Below are 11,992 nucleotides of genomic sequence, written 5' to 3'. Positions count from 1 at the left end.
ATCTCTCAACTATAACACTACATAGCCTAGTTATAGAAGGTTTATTTGCATATTTTGCAATAACATGGTAATCGATCCAGCACATTACACAACATGTCTGCTCATAGTGAAAAGTCACAAGGTGCTGAACTTGGGAAACAAATTGAGTTCTTTCAATTGGAATCTACCAGATTAGGTGAACAGTTAAAAACTCAACTGAAAGAGAGAGTGAGAGATTAGAGGCATTTATAGACGAGGTTCATGCTGAAGTAGACACACACCAAACAGAACAGAAGGAGCTTACCTCCGTTACTTTAAAGAAAACCAGGAAATCTTCACGGGACAGGAAGTTAACCCCAAAAATGCTGGAGCTGAAGCAGCAAGAGGCTTCAAAAATGGCGAGTAAATTCAGCAAGCTGTACGAAAGGTGGAAAGACAAAGTTAGAGCTACACGTGCCAAACTGAAAGATGAGTGCTCTGAACGAGATTTAGCCAACATGATGGATGCTGTTGAAGGGCTGGAGACAAAACTGAAACATGTGTATGAAAATATACGATCTGAATCGGCGCGTTCTACTGAGATTAGAAGAAAGACATATTCTTGGGTAGCAGCAACAAGGAAGTTGATGGAGCTCATGAGTGTACACATGAGTGAAGTAGGACTACAGGAGTTTGATGCTGAAGCAGAAGCAGAGAGACTCGATAAGGTGCTAGACATAGAGTATGCCCAGTCCATATTCGGGACTAGAATCTTCAAACCTACTGTTCGTAGCTCCCTCTCAAGCCGTTCATCAGAACAAAAAAGCGTCACAGCAAAAAGGACAGAATGTGCTGCAGTTTGCTGCAAAGAGAGCTGAAATTGAGATGGAGGACGCTATTGCCACACAAAGGCAAGAGCTCAAGAGGCTAGAAAATCAGAGAGATCTTCAAGTAATAGCTGCTAAGTTTAAGGCGTAATCTGAAGCTGACTCAAGTGAGAGATGTGATGAAAGTAGATCATCATACTATGAGATGGCCATCTCCCATCCAGTACCTAAGAAAGAGATTAAAAGGGAACAAACAATTAAGAAAAATAACAATGAACAAACAAGCAATACTAACAAAGAAGCATCATTAGTACAAGCCCTACATGACACAATGGTTCTCACCAGACTTCCTACACCCAAACCCTCAATCTTCTCTGGGGACCCACTTAAATTCTTAGAGTGGAGCACAAGTTTCAAGGCATTGATCGAACAACGATGCACAAATCCAGCTGACAGGTTGTTCTACCCACAAACATACATCAGTGGTGAGGCACAATCTGTATTGGAAGGAAGCTCTTTCAGAAAGGATGATGATGCCTACAACCAAGCATGGGCAACACTGAACACCAGGTATGGTCATCCCTTCGTAATCCAGCGTGCGTTTAGGGAAAAGCTGAATAACTGGCCAAAGATTGGTTCGAGGGAGTCAGTTAAACTGAGACAATTCAGTGATTTTCTCACAGGTTGCAGCAACGCCATGCCACATGTAAAAGGGCTTCAAGTGTTAAATGACTGTGAAGAGAATCAAAAGATACTTCAAAAACTCCCTGATAGGGTGACCTCTCGCTGGAATCGTCATGTCACAAAGCAGTTGAAACAAACAGAGGAATACCCTAATTTCAAGGAGTTTGCAGAGTTTATGGCACAAGAAGCAGAAATTGCATGCAATCCTGTAACATGCTTTCATGTCTTGAAGCCTACCGAAGAAAAGCCATCTGGTGATATAAAGCGCTCAAAGGCTAATGCATTCATCACAAATGTGAAAGTGTCAGATAAATCAAGTACAGTGGCAAAAACATATGGTGCCGTGGAGAACAGCTCAGGTGATTCTAATGCATCCATGAAAGTGAACACTTCATTTTCATCTTCAAACCCAGTTAAATGCATGTGCTGTGGAAAAAGCCACGCCATCCACAAATGCCGGAAGTTCGCAGATAGCCTAGGAAGGACAAGAAACAGTTCATATTTGACAGTAACCTGTGCTTCGGCTGTCTTAAGAGAGGACACAATTCAAAGGACTGTAAGAATAGAGCTATGTGTGGCATATGCAAAAAACACCATCCAACACCACTTCACGAAGACCGTCCTTCTGCAGACAAGTCATCATCTCATGCCATGCAAGCAGCAGAAAACACATCTTCCCTTTCTTGCTGTGTATACCAAGGTGATGGTGGGAGCACATCCATGATAGTGTCTGTATCGATCTCCTTGACCGACACCACCACTGAAACTGAGACCTTAGTGTATGCCCTACTAGACACCCAGAGTAGCAACACCTTTGTAGACCAGGAACTGTGTGAGCAGATGGGAGCTGCTTCGGAACCAGTGAAGTTAAAGCTTTCCACTATGATGGGAAAAGACTCCATCATTAAGAGTGAAAGAGTTAGTGGGCTCAGAGTTACAGGATTTTCCTCACAAAGCTTTATCAACTTGCCACCTGCCTACACCAGGGATTTCATCCCACTTGAACGTTCCCACATTCCTACCCCTGACACAGCCAAAAAGTGGAAACATCTGGACAGCATAGCACATGAGATACCAGAGCTGATGGATTCTGAGCATAGGCCGCGGAACTGGTATGGCCAGTAGGGCCGTGGCCATACCTACTTTGGCGTGCATCAAACATAAACGTGTAAAAATTCAAATCGCAAATACGTTACATTCTTAATGTATTGCACTTTTGCACGCTTCCCGGGCTAATTTCCACTAGCTGTAAGCCTACGTACAGTACGTAGCCTATCACAGGCAACAAACTCTGTTTCCTACTGATTGATTGGTTATTTGTGTCACGTGAGCTTAGCGTCACACGGACGTGAATTTCACAGAACAAAATACCAGTGCTCTATGTAAGTAGACTAACTGCTAGTGTGTTCGCTAAACTTTAAGTAATAGTAACGTCAAAATGAATGAAGCGTCGAACAATAAGTGATTTCTTCGGGTCAAAGTTAACCAAGGTAGCTGAGACAACCACCGTCACTCCAGCCCACAATGAGCCCCCTGAGGAACCAGAAGTAGAATTTCTAACTGTCGCTGCTCCAACTAGCCCCTCTGCCGCTACCCTCAACGTTATGAGCCTATTGCCAGATGTACACAGGCTGTTGAAATTGTTTTATACAATCCCCGTGTCAACTGCCAGCGCCGAGATGTCTTTCTCAACCCTTCGTCGTATGAAGACTTATCTAAGGTCAACAATGACTCAAAGGAGACTCAATGACTTGAGGTGCAGCCACACACACAGGGATGCTTTGGCCGATGTGGATGGTCTCGCCATTGCCAGTGACTTCATCCAGCACAACGAGAGACGGAGGAACTTCTCTGGGAACGTTTAAGACGGGGTGGTGAGCGTTGACATTTTTTAATCCTATGCAACTGGACTTGACGTGTCAAATGATTTATGCTTTCTAATCATACTGATTATACTATTTGATTGTGACTCAAGTGTAGGCTATAATCAGGACAAATAAAAACGGCAATAATAATAAATAGTTATGTGTTACAAGTGTGGCTTGGGGGGGGGGCGTCACGTCATTCTTGGCCCTACCCATTCGAAATGCGTTCTGCGGCCTATGATTGTGAGGTTGGATTACTAATGGGCTATGACTGCTCCAGAGCATTAGCACCAACACAAGTCATCACGGGAGGAGATTATGAGCCATATGCCATTAAGACAGAGCTGGAGCATTGTCGGTGGGACACCACAGGACATGAAGTCAACAGATGTGACAGGTCTGTGTCATCGTATATCTGTTAAAGAACTTCCACCGATGACATCAGCCGCTTTCATCAGGGCCCTAGAATCAGACTTTAAAGACACAAACCCTGGGGGAAAAAAAGCATATCACAAGATGACATATAGTTCCTACAGACCCTGAATGGAAGAATACATCAGAACACTGATGGTCACCTGAAAATGCCCCTCCCCTTTAAGACACACCCTCAACTCCCAGACAATAATTAGCTGGCTTTAGTGCGACTGAAGCACCTGAAAAGAAAACTTGAGAAAAAACACAGATTCAAGGGCGACCCTGAAGTCAAATCGACACAAGCACTACAAACTGAAGTAGTAGAAGAGGACCATTTTTTTGAAGAGATTTGAACGGTTCTCAAAACGGCACACAGCACTGAATGTTGTTGTCCTTTGACAACAACATTCAGTGCTGTGGCCAGGAGGCCATTCTCACTCCCAACTCGTCACACATGGACGCTTGATGAGGACGACCTCTTCGTAACCGTTCAACGCTCTAGGTACCCCTTTAATGTCAACTTTCAATGTGGAGGGACTGAGATCACTCATAGGTGCACACACACACACACACACACACACACACACACACACACACACAAAACAAACAAACAAAAAACCAAAACAACCCTAACACTAACCCTAACCTCATTACATCAAAAATCAAAATGAGTTATCTCACACACACACACACACACACACACACACACACACACACACACACACACACACACACACACACACACACACACACACACACACACACACAAATCGTCCCTGGTGTCGGCACGTAATTTTAACACAACACATTATGTGCCACAACCACATAATGCGAGTGTTATGAGGTCGTGGTCATTTCACGTATTTCTGTGAGATCAGGTTGATGAATGCACACAGATAAAAGATAGATTTAGACTGTACGTCTATAGAAAACAAAAAACAAAAAAACAGTCAGGATAATCTCGAAATTTTTTTTGTTTTGTTGTTGTTTTTTTGTGTGCTTACAACTACCCTCCACGTTGAAAGTTGACGTTAAAGGGGTACCTAGAGCGTTGAACAGTGACGAAGAGGTCGTCCTGAACAAGCGCCCATATGTGACGAGTTGGGAGTGAGAATGTGTAGTGAGGAGATGGGAGCTGAACATTCAGCTGTGTTGTTTCACAGCGAGGCGGCTCTCACGAGGTAAAGTGTTGTCGCGAGTCTTTTAGCTCAGCGAGGAAATTCGGCTGTTTTTTTTGGGGGGGTGGCGTATGCATGAAATTGCAAGCAAATTTAGTGATGAACAATTTCTATATATATAAAACATACCTGACAAGGTTAAAATAAAAAGAATCAAAATCCTCCGGTAAATAGTAACATGTGCTCTTCAGCCCCTACACAAATTAAAGACATTGACATAGGAATATGTTAGTGTCATAGTATTACAGTTAATACGGCAATGTGCACGACAGTGACGGAAATTGTGAGAAGTGGCTGTACACGAAAGGGGTTTTACGACAGTAGACTTTATGCTTGAAAGTCGTGTTGCATACATGTGAGCTGACCTATTAGCTGAATAAAGTAGACACTTAACTTGCTCCGTTGACTGGACATTCCGTGATTTATTACAGTTAGCATGCTACACAGTAAGTTTAAACCAGCAAACAACTTACAGAAGAAACAGTGTTGCTTACCGCTCACATGTATATAACACAAAAAGTGCACGATTAAGGCGGGCGGCATAATTTATAGAAGCGGACCCACGGAAGTGACCGTGGGGGAACAGGAGCTGAACAAACGTTCCGCATATTGACGCTGGAGGCATAGCATGTAAGGTTAACAACAGCTCAGCAACACATATAATACACATTAGTAATACACCAATTTTGTGTAATTATAATACCTAAAAATAAATGACTCTGCTACACTCACCCCCCTAGAATTGCACAAAATTCTGGGTCATAAAGCAATCCACATTTCAAATTCACTGGCCATAAAGAAAACACAAACACAACAAAGAGGAAGGAACCAGCTCTATGAGCTTCCTATCTAAAGGATAAGAGAATTAGAGACCTGCTTGGTGCCTGGCAAGAACTCGTCATACTCCATAGACAATGTGAGGTGCCACACACACCCAGGCCAAACAACGGGTAAATTTAAAAAAAAGAAAAAGAAGTTGGGCTTCACACAGCATACCATGACAACATAAAGAGTGGCCTAAGTACACACCCTAAAAAGAAAAAAAACAAAAAACAAAACAAAAACATGGCAGTAGCATGTCACTCTGACTCACACATGAATAACAACATGGGGGCTTGGTTCATCCCCTAAAATGGACTCAGGTTGTGCCATGGACTCAATCAAATGGCATACTGGCTTAATAATGCTGCCAAACCGTGAAGTAAATTGCCCATCTGCATTTGATGCCTGAGTCGGATTGGAACGCCCAGGTGATGGCTGTGGTAGAGGAGTGGGGACAGCTGTTGGGGAATCCACAGCAGTGGCAGGATCATCAGAAACAGGGGAGGCCGTCACAGAGGGAGGAAGCGAACGGTCCAAACCAGAGCACTCAGCAATGGACGACTGCTCATGCACCCATGAGACAGTGCGGCCATCATCCCAGTCATCAACACTCAAGAGGGAACCAGCAAGGGATGGCTCAACTGTCACAGCTTCAATGTCCAATCCAGACATCTCAGTCTCATGCCAATCTGATGTAGGAGGGGCATTGGCCATACTAGAGGCAGGCATGGACATAGGAGTAGCATCACCATCCAAGGCTTCATCCAGGGGCAGGAAGTTGACCTGGAGCAGCAGGTTCCGGTGAACAACTCGTTCATTTCCCCCCGATCCCTTATCTGGTAGATGTGCAGGGCAGGTTTTGAGGCCACCATGGTGTAAACAACAGGCACCTACTGGTCAGAAAGCTTGTTTCCCCCTGATGCCCTTGTGTGCCAGCAGCACCTGATCACCGAGAGACAGAGGCTGACCTTTGACCCGTTTTTTGTACTGGTCACATTGATGTCTCCGCTCAGCTGTGCAGTTCTTCTGAGCCACTGCCATGGCACAGTGCAGGTCCTCTAAAAGAGACTTCACATAAGCATCATAGTCACACACTGTCATATCATGAAGTACATTCTTGAAGAGAAGGTCAACTGGCAACCTAGGGACTCTCCCAAACATTAGGTAGAAAGACACAAATCCAGTGGTCTCATGAGCAGTGCAGTTATATACAAAGGTCATGGTTTGGATCATCTGCGGCCATTTCTGCTTGGAACGGAGGGATAAAGATCTCAGCATGTTGCCCAGGGTGCGGTTAAACCTCTCTGTACTGCCATTTCCCATAGGGTGGTAGGGTGAGGTATGGGACTTATCAACTCCTGACAACTTCAAGAGCTCGGTGATCAGCTCACTTCCAAGGTTGGCTCCATGGCCAGAATGGAGACGCTGAGGGAAGCCATAAATGCAGAAAAAGTTATCACACAGCTTTGTGGCTACCCTCTTGGCAGTCTGGTCCTGGCAAAGAAAAACATATGCCAGCTTTGTGAAGTGATCGGTGATCACAAGAACATCCACAGACTTGTTATTGTCTTCAGCTGATCAAAAATCAATACAAACAAGTTCCAGAGGAGCGGAGGTCTTAATGCTCTCCAGTGGGGCCCTTGCAGAAGGCTCAGGGGTTTTGCTGAGAACACATCTAAGGCAGCACTTGACATGATTGCGGACATCTTTCTCCATATCATACCAGAAGAAACGCTGGCGAGCCAGAGAAAGTTTGCCGGGCTGACCTTGATAACCAGCGTGGTCGTGAACACCGGACAACACATCTGCCTTCAGTGACTCAGGCACAACAAACTGAAACCTCTTCTGTTTGGTCAAGGGGTCCTTTGTGACCCTATAGAGGATGCCGTTCAGGAGTGTGAGTTTATCCCACTGTTTAAGAACTCTCAGAGTTGGCTGACTCATTGCAGCATTCACGTCTGGAGGACCTGTGTTTCCTGTCAACATAGTGAGCAACCCTTGAGATGACTGGGTCCTGTTGCTGGTGTGACTGAAGGTCGGCGAGAGACAAGAAAGGCAACAAGTCCTGACCAGGAGGTTCCAAGGTGGTGAGGTGGTCAGCAAGAGAAGCTGTACGTTGCATAGGTGCGGAGTCTCACTCATCCAAAGAGGAGAGAAGAGAGGAGACGTCATCTTCAGACAGTGAACCCTCAATGCCAGCAGAGGTAGAGGGACCTCCCAGTGACTGTGGCTGGCAGGTGAGGCGGAAGGTGTCCTGCACACATCCATCATTGACATCACAGACCTGGCCCAGCATCTCAGAATAAGGTTCGCACAGCAGTCGCTCTCTCAAAGACTTCACAAATGGGTCCCTACTGAGGGTGTCCTGCCTGGAATGTGTTTGATCTCAAAGGATTACGGAACCAGTTTAGAGACCCAACGCTGCTCACAGGCATCAAGCTTAGGCTTGGTTAAGATGTATGTGAGTGGATTGTTGTCTGACCAGACAGTGAATCTGTGGCCCTTGAGCCAGTGGCTGAACTTATTACAAACCGCCCACTTAAGAACCAAGAACTCCAGCCTGTGAGCAGCATAGTTGGCTTGACTGTGACTGAATGTTTTGCTTGCAAAAGCAATGGGTCTTGCTCTCTCCTCACCAGCTGGCACCTGGGACAGCACCCAGACCATCAAGGGATGCATCGGTGGAGAGGATGATTGGCCTATCAAAGTCTGGATGTGCCAGCACCACACTGTTGAGGAGTGTGCTTTTCAGATCTTCAAATGCTTTCTCACACACAGGACTCCATTCCTGAGGAGTCAGCTCTCGGAATGTACCAGCTCTCCGCCTATTAAAGGGGCCTTTAGCTCACCTCTTCTGCCCTGCAGTCAGTGTGTAGAGTGGTTTTGCAATGGAAGAGCAGCCAGGAATGAAATGCTGGTAATACAGCACCAACCCAAGGAAGGATTTGACCTTCTGCTGAGTTGGAGTGCAGCCGTCATCATTCATGAGGTCCTCCTTCCTGAAAGCTGAGATGACCTTCACTTTCTCTTGGCCGGCTGAGACACCACTGCTGTCCATCACGTGGCCAAGAAACCTCACTGACCTGTGAAGAAAGTGACACTTCTTCTGCGCCAGCTTCAAGTTATTGGTTCTGAGACATAGGAAGACCATCTCCAGACATTCCAGTGCTTCTTCCTCAGATGGAGCAAAGACAAGCAGATCGTCCAGATAACATAGGAGACTGGAGAAGTTTAAGTCACCAAAGAGACTGATCATCATTCGCATAAAGGATGCAGGACTGTTGCACAGGCCCTGGGGAAGTCTGTTGTACTCATACAGGCTTAAGGGTGTCGTAAACGCCGTGTACCGCCTGTCAGACTCATGGAGTGGGATGTTGTAGAACCCCGATGTGAGGTCCATGGTGCTGAAAAAGGCATTTCCACCAAGGGCAGCAAGGCAGTCAGCCTGATGGGGCAGCGGGTGGGCATCCTTGACGGTCTTAGCATTAAGCCAGCGAAAGTCAGTGCAGATCCTGTAGTCTCCTGACTTCTTCCAAACTAGGACCAGTGGGGAGGCATATTCACTGACTGACTTACTGATGATTCCTTTCAACTCCATCTCAGACAGCACCTCTCTCAGTTTATGATAGTGTGCTGGAGGGACACGGCAATAGGGCAGCCGGAAGGGGCGATCATTAGTGAGGTGAATACGGTGGACAAACTCCTTTGCTTCCCCACACTCCAGCTTGTCCTTGGAGAAAATATCCTGGTAAGTGAGCACGAGATCAGCCAGCCGCTGTTTCCATTCATCTGACACTTCGCAGCTTTCAAGGTTGATGTCTGCCAATCTGCAGCCATTAAGCCACTGAGAGGGAATAGAAATGGTATCCAAGTTGAAGACAGGGTCCACTGTCTGACCAGCCTGTGGTCTACTCACCCCCTGGAAGAGCGGAAGATCCTCCACAGCAACACAAGCTAATACATCTGCCACTCTTGCATTGCGGCACAGTGTCACAGGTCTTTTCATCGGATTGAGGATCTTCATCAGGACCCAGCGATCTCCCCACATGGGTGCTACAACCCATCCAATAATGATGTCTTTAGGAGCTGAACGGGATGAGGTGGGCTCCACAATGGTAGTGCTCCCAGGTGACACAGGGGCACTACTGGGCAACTTTCCCCATACAAAATACTCCTGCTGTGGTGCAAGGGTGACAGCCTGTCATAACCTAACAGTGCCAACCCTGTTGGGCATTTAAGCACCAGTCCAACGAGTGATGCAACTGAAGAAACTGCTCACATTCCGGGTCCATGGTGTTGGAGCAGATACGCTCCCAGTACTTCTCATCAGACTTCATCCTCTGTATTATGGGCCTGAAAACATTGCTTCCAATGATAAGCTCATCCCTCTGCCCTGGAACAAGGAAAATCGGCACATTGAGCTTTGATCCATAAATCTCAATGTCCAAGTCATAGATACATCTGGGTTGTGTCACAAGGCCACCACAGCCAACAAGAACCACCTTCTTGGGCACACGCTAAGGACTAGGGAGAACACCAGCGGCTCTAAGCTTGAGCTCCGCATCTACACTGAGCGTGCATGACATGTTCCCTGAATCGAGCATCCCCTACAAAGAAGACTAGCCCCCAATAGACACTGGAGCATAGAACAGGTCGCTAGCTCTTTCCACTCTATGCAATCCCACAACAATCACTGTTTTGTCATCAGAAAGAGTACTACAGCAGTTCGCGTAGGTTGACTGCAAATCCTCTTCTTCACTGAGGGTGTAACCAGCACCGCCCATGCTAGCCCTCTCACGACACGGGTGGGCTAGTTTAAATCAGCATTGGAGGGAGAAGGGGTTGGCATGGCTGGGGAACGGGAGGTCTATGGGCACTCGTGTCTCACATGACCGGGACTAAAGTAGTTGAGGCACAATCTATGAAGTCTACAATGTGCGTGGGTTGAGTGGTCCCAGGAATCACAAACTCTACATGTTATGGGCTCAGAACCCTGCTGGTTATGGGGCTGGCCAGCCTGACAGCAGACCGGCTGACGGTTGACTGGGCGACGGCTGCCTGGCCTTTGACTGATTGCAAGGCGGGCGTTGCACAGGGGCAGAACCTTGTCAAACATAGTTACGACCTGTTGAACACCAGGCTCGGTAGCTGGAGTTGAACCTGAGACAGCAGCCGGCGGTATGGACAAGGAGGCAGGGCGGCATGGGTTCACCATCATGTTGTCTGACCGAAGCTGACTGCAAGCCAGGGCAGAAGCAGGCAGAGAGGTATGTGGGGGTTGTTGCTGATATGCCACCGAGGCAGCTTGAGACATGCCAGGACTTTAAAGGTGAAAGTAATCAGTCACAGGGCTCTGACTAAGCTGACAAACCCACTGTGTGTCGGGATTGGGCTGCTGTCGTTCTCACATTTCTCATGTGACTATCCAGACGCTCCTGAACCTCAACTGCGGTCCACTGCTCAGGTGCCTTCAGCTGGAATGACATGGCGGGACTGGGTTCGGGGCAATGATTAATGAACATCATGACCACTTCAGCACTGGGGTCCTTCACGGACCTCCCTCGCCTCTGGAGACACTGGTTAGCAGCATCAATGGACTTATTAAGGCAAATCCAGTAGTCCATGACAGCCTCATCAGCTCGAGGGAATGGTGCTATAGAAATCTTTCATGGGCAAGTTTGAGTACGACAGCTCACTAAAGTGACCTTTCAGAATGTCAAACACAGCTGTGGGCAGTTCAGTTGCATGCAGCCCAGGGCGGCTGGGGAGCGACACCTTCACCACATCCGTAGCTTTGCCTGTTAGTCTCGACATTATCAGGTCAAACTTTTCAGCATGAGTGTCACATTTAATCCTATCCAGGTAACATTTCATCATGTCCTCCCATTCGTGGACAGAGAACGTATCAGCATGGTCACGTCTGAAGTAAGGCGGAGCTTTGGTGTCAGACAGCACAACGACCTTCAGCTGTGACAAATCAGCGTGACTGGATGACTGACTCGTAGGAGACTGAGGCAGGACAATACTAGGCTGGTACATAGTGCTAAGGCTGGCAGAATTGTTATCTCCAATCTGTCTAGCCAAATCTGTAACCAAGCCCCCAAAAGCTTAAACAGGGATGACTTGTGTGGGCTTAGGTTCTAATTGTAATTGGTGTAGAACTAGCAGTGGGGACTAATGGTGGGACAACAGCAGGCTGGTGGACCGTGTAGTTGGGACCGCTGGGGGCCACAGACCTACCTCT

Source organism: Lampris incognitus, chromosome 5 (genome assembly GCF_029633865.1).
Source record: "Lampris incognitus isolate fLamInc1 chromosome 5, fLamInc1.hap2, whole genome shotgun sequence".
Taxonomy (NCBI): Eukaryota; Metazoa; Chordata; class Actinopteri; order Lampriformes; family Lampridae; genus Lampris; species Lampris incognitus.
Note: the sequence above shows the minus strand (reverse complement) of the source record.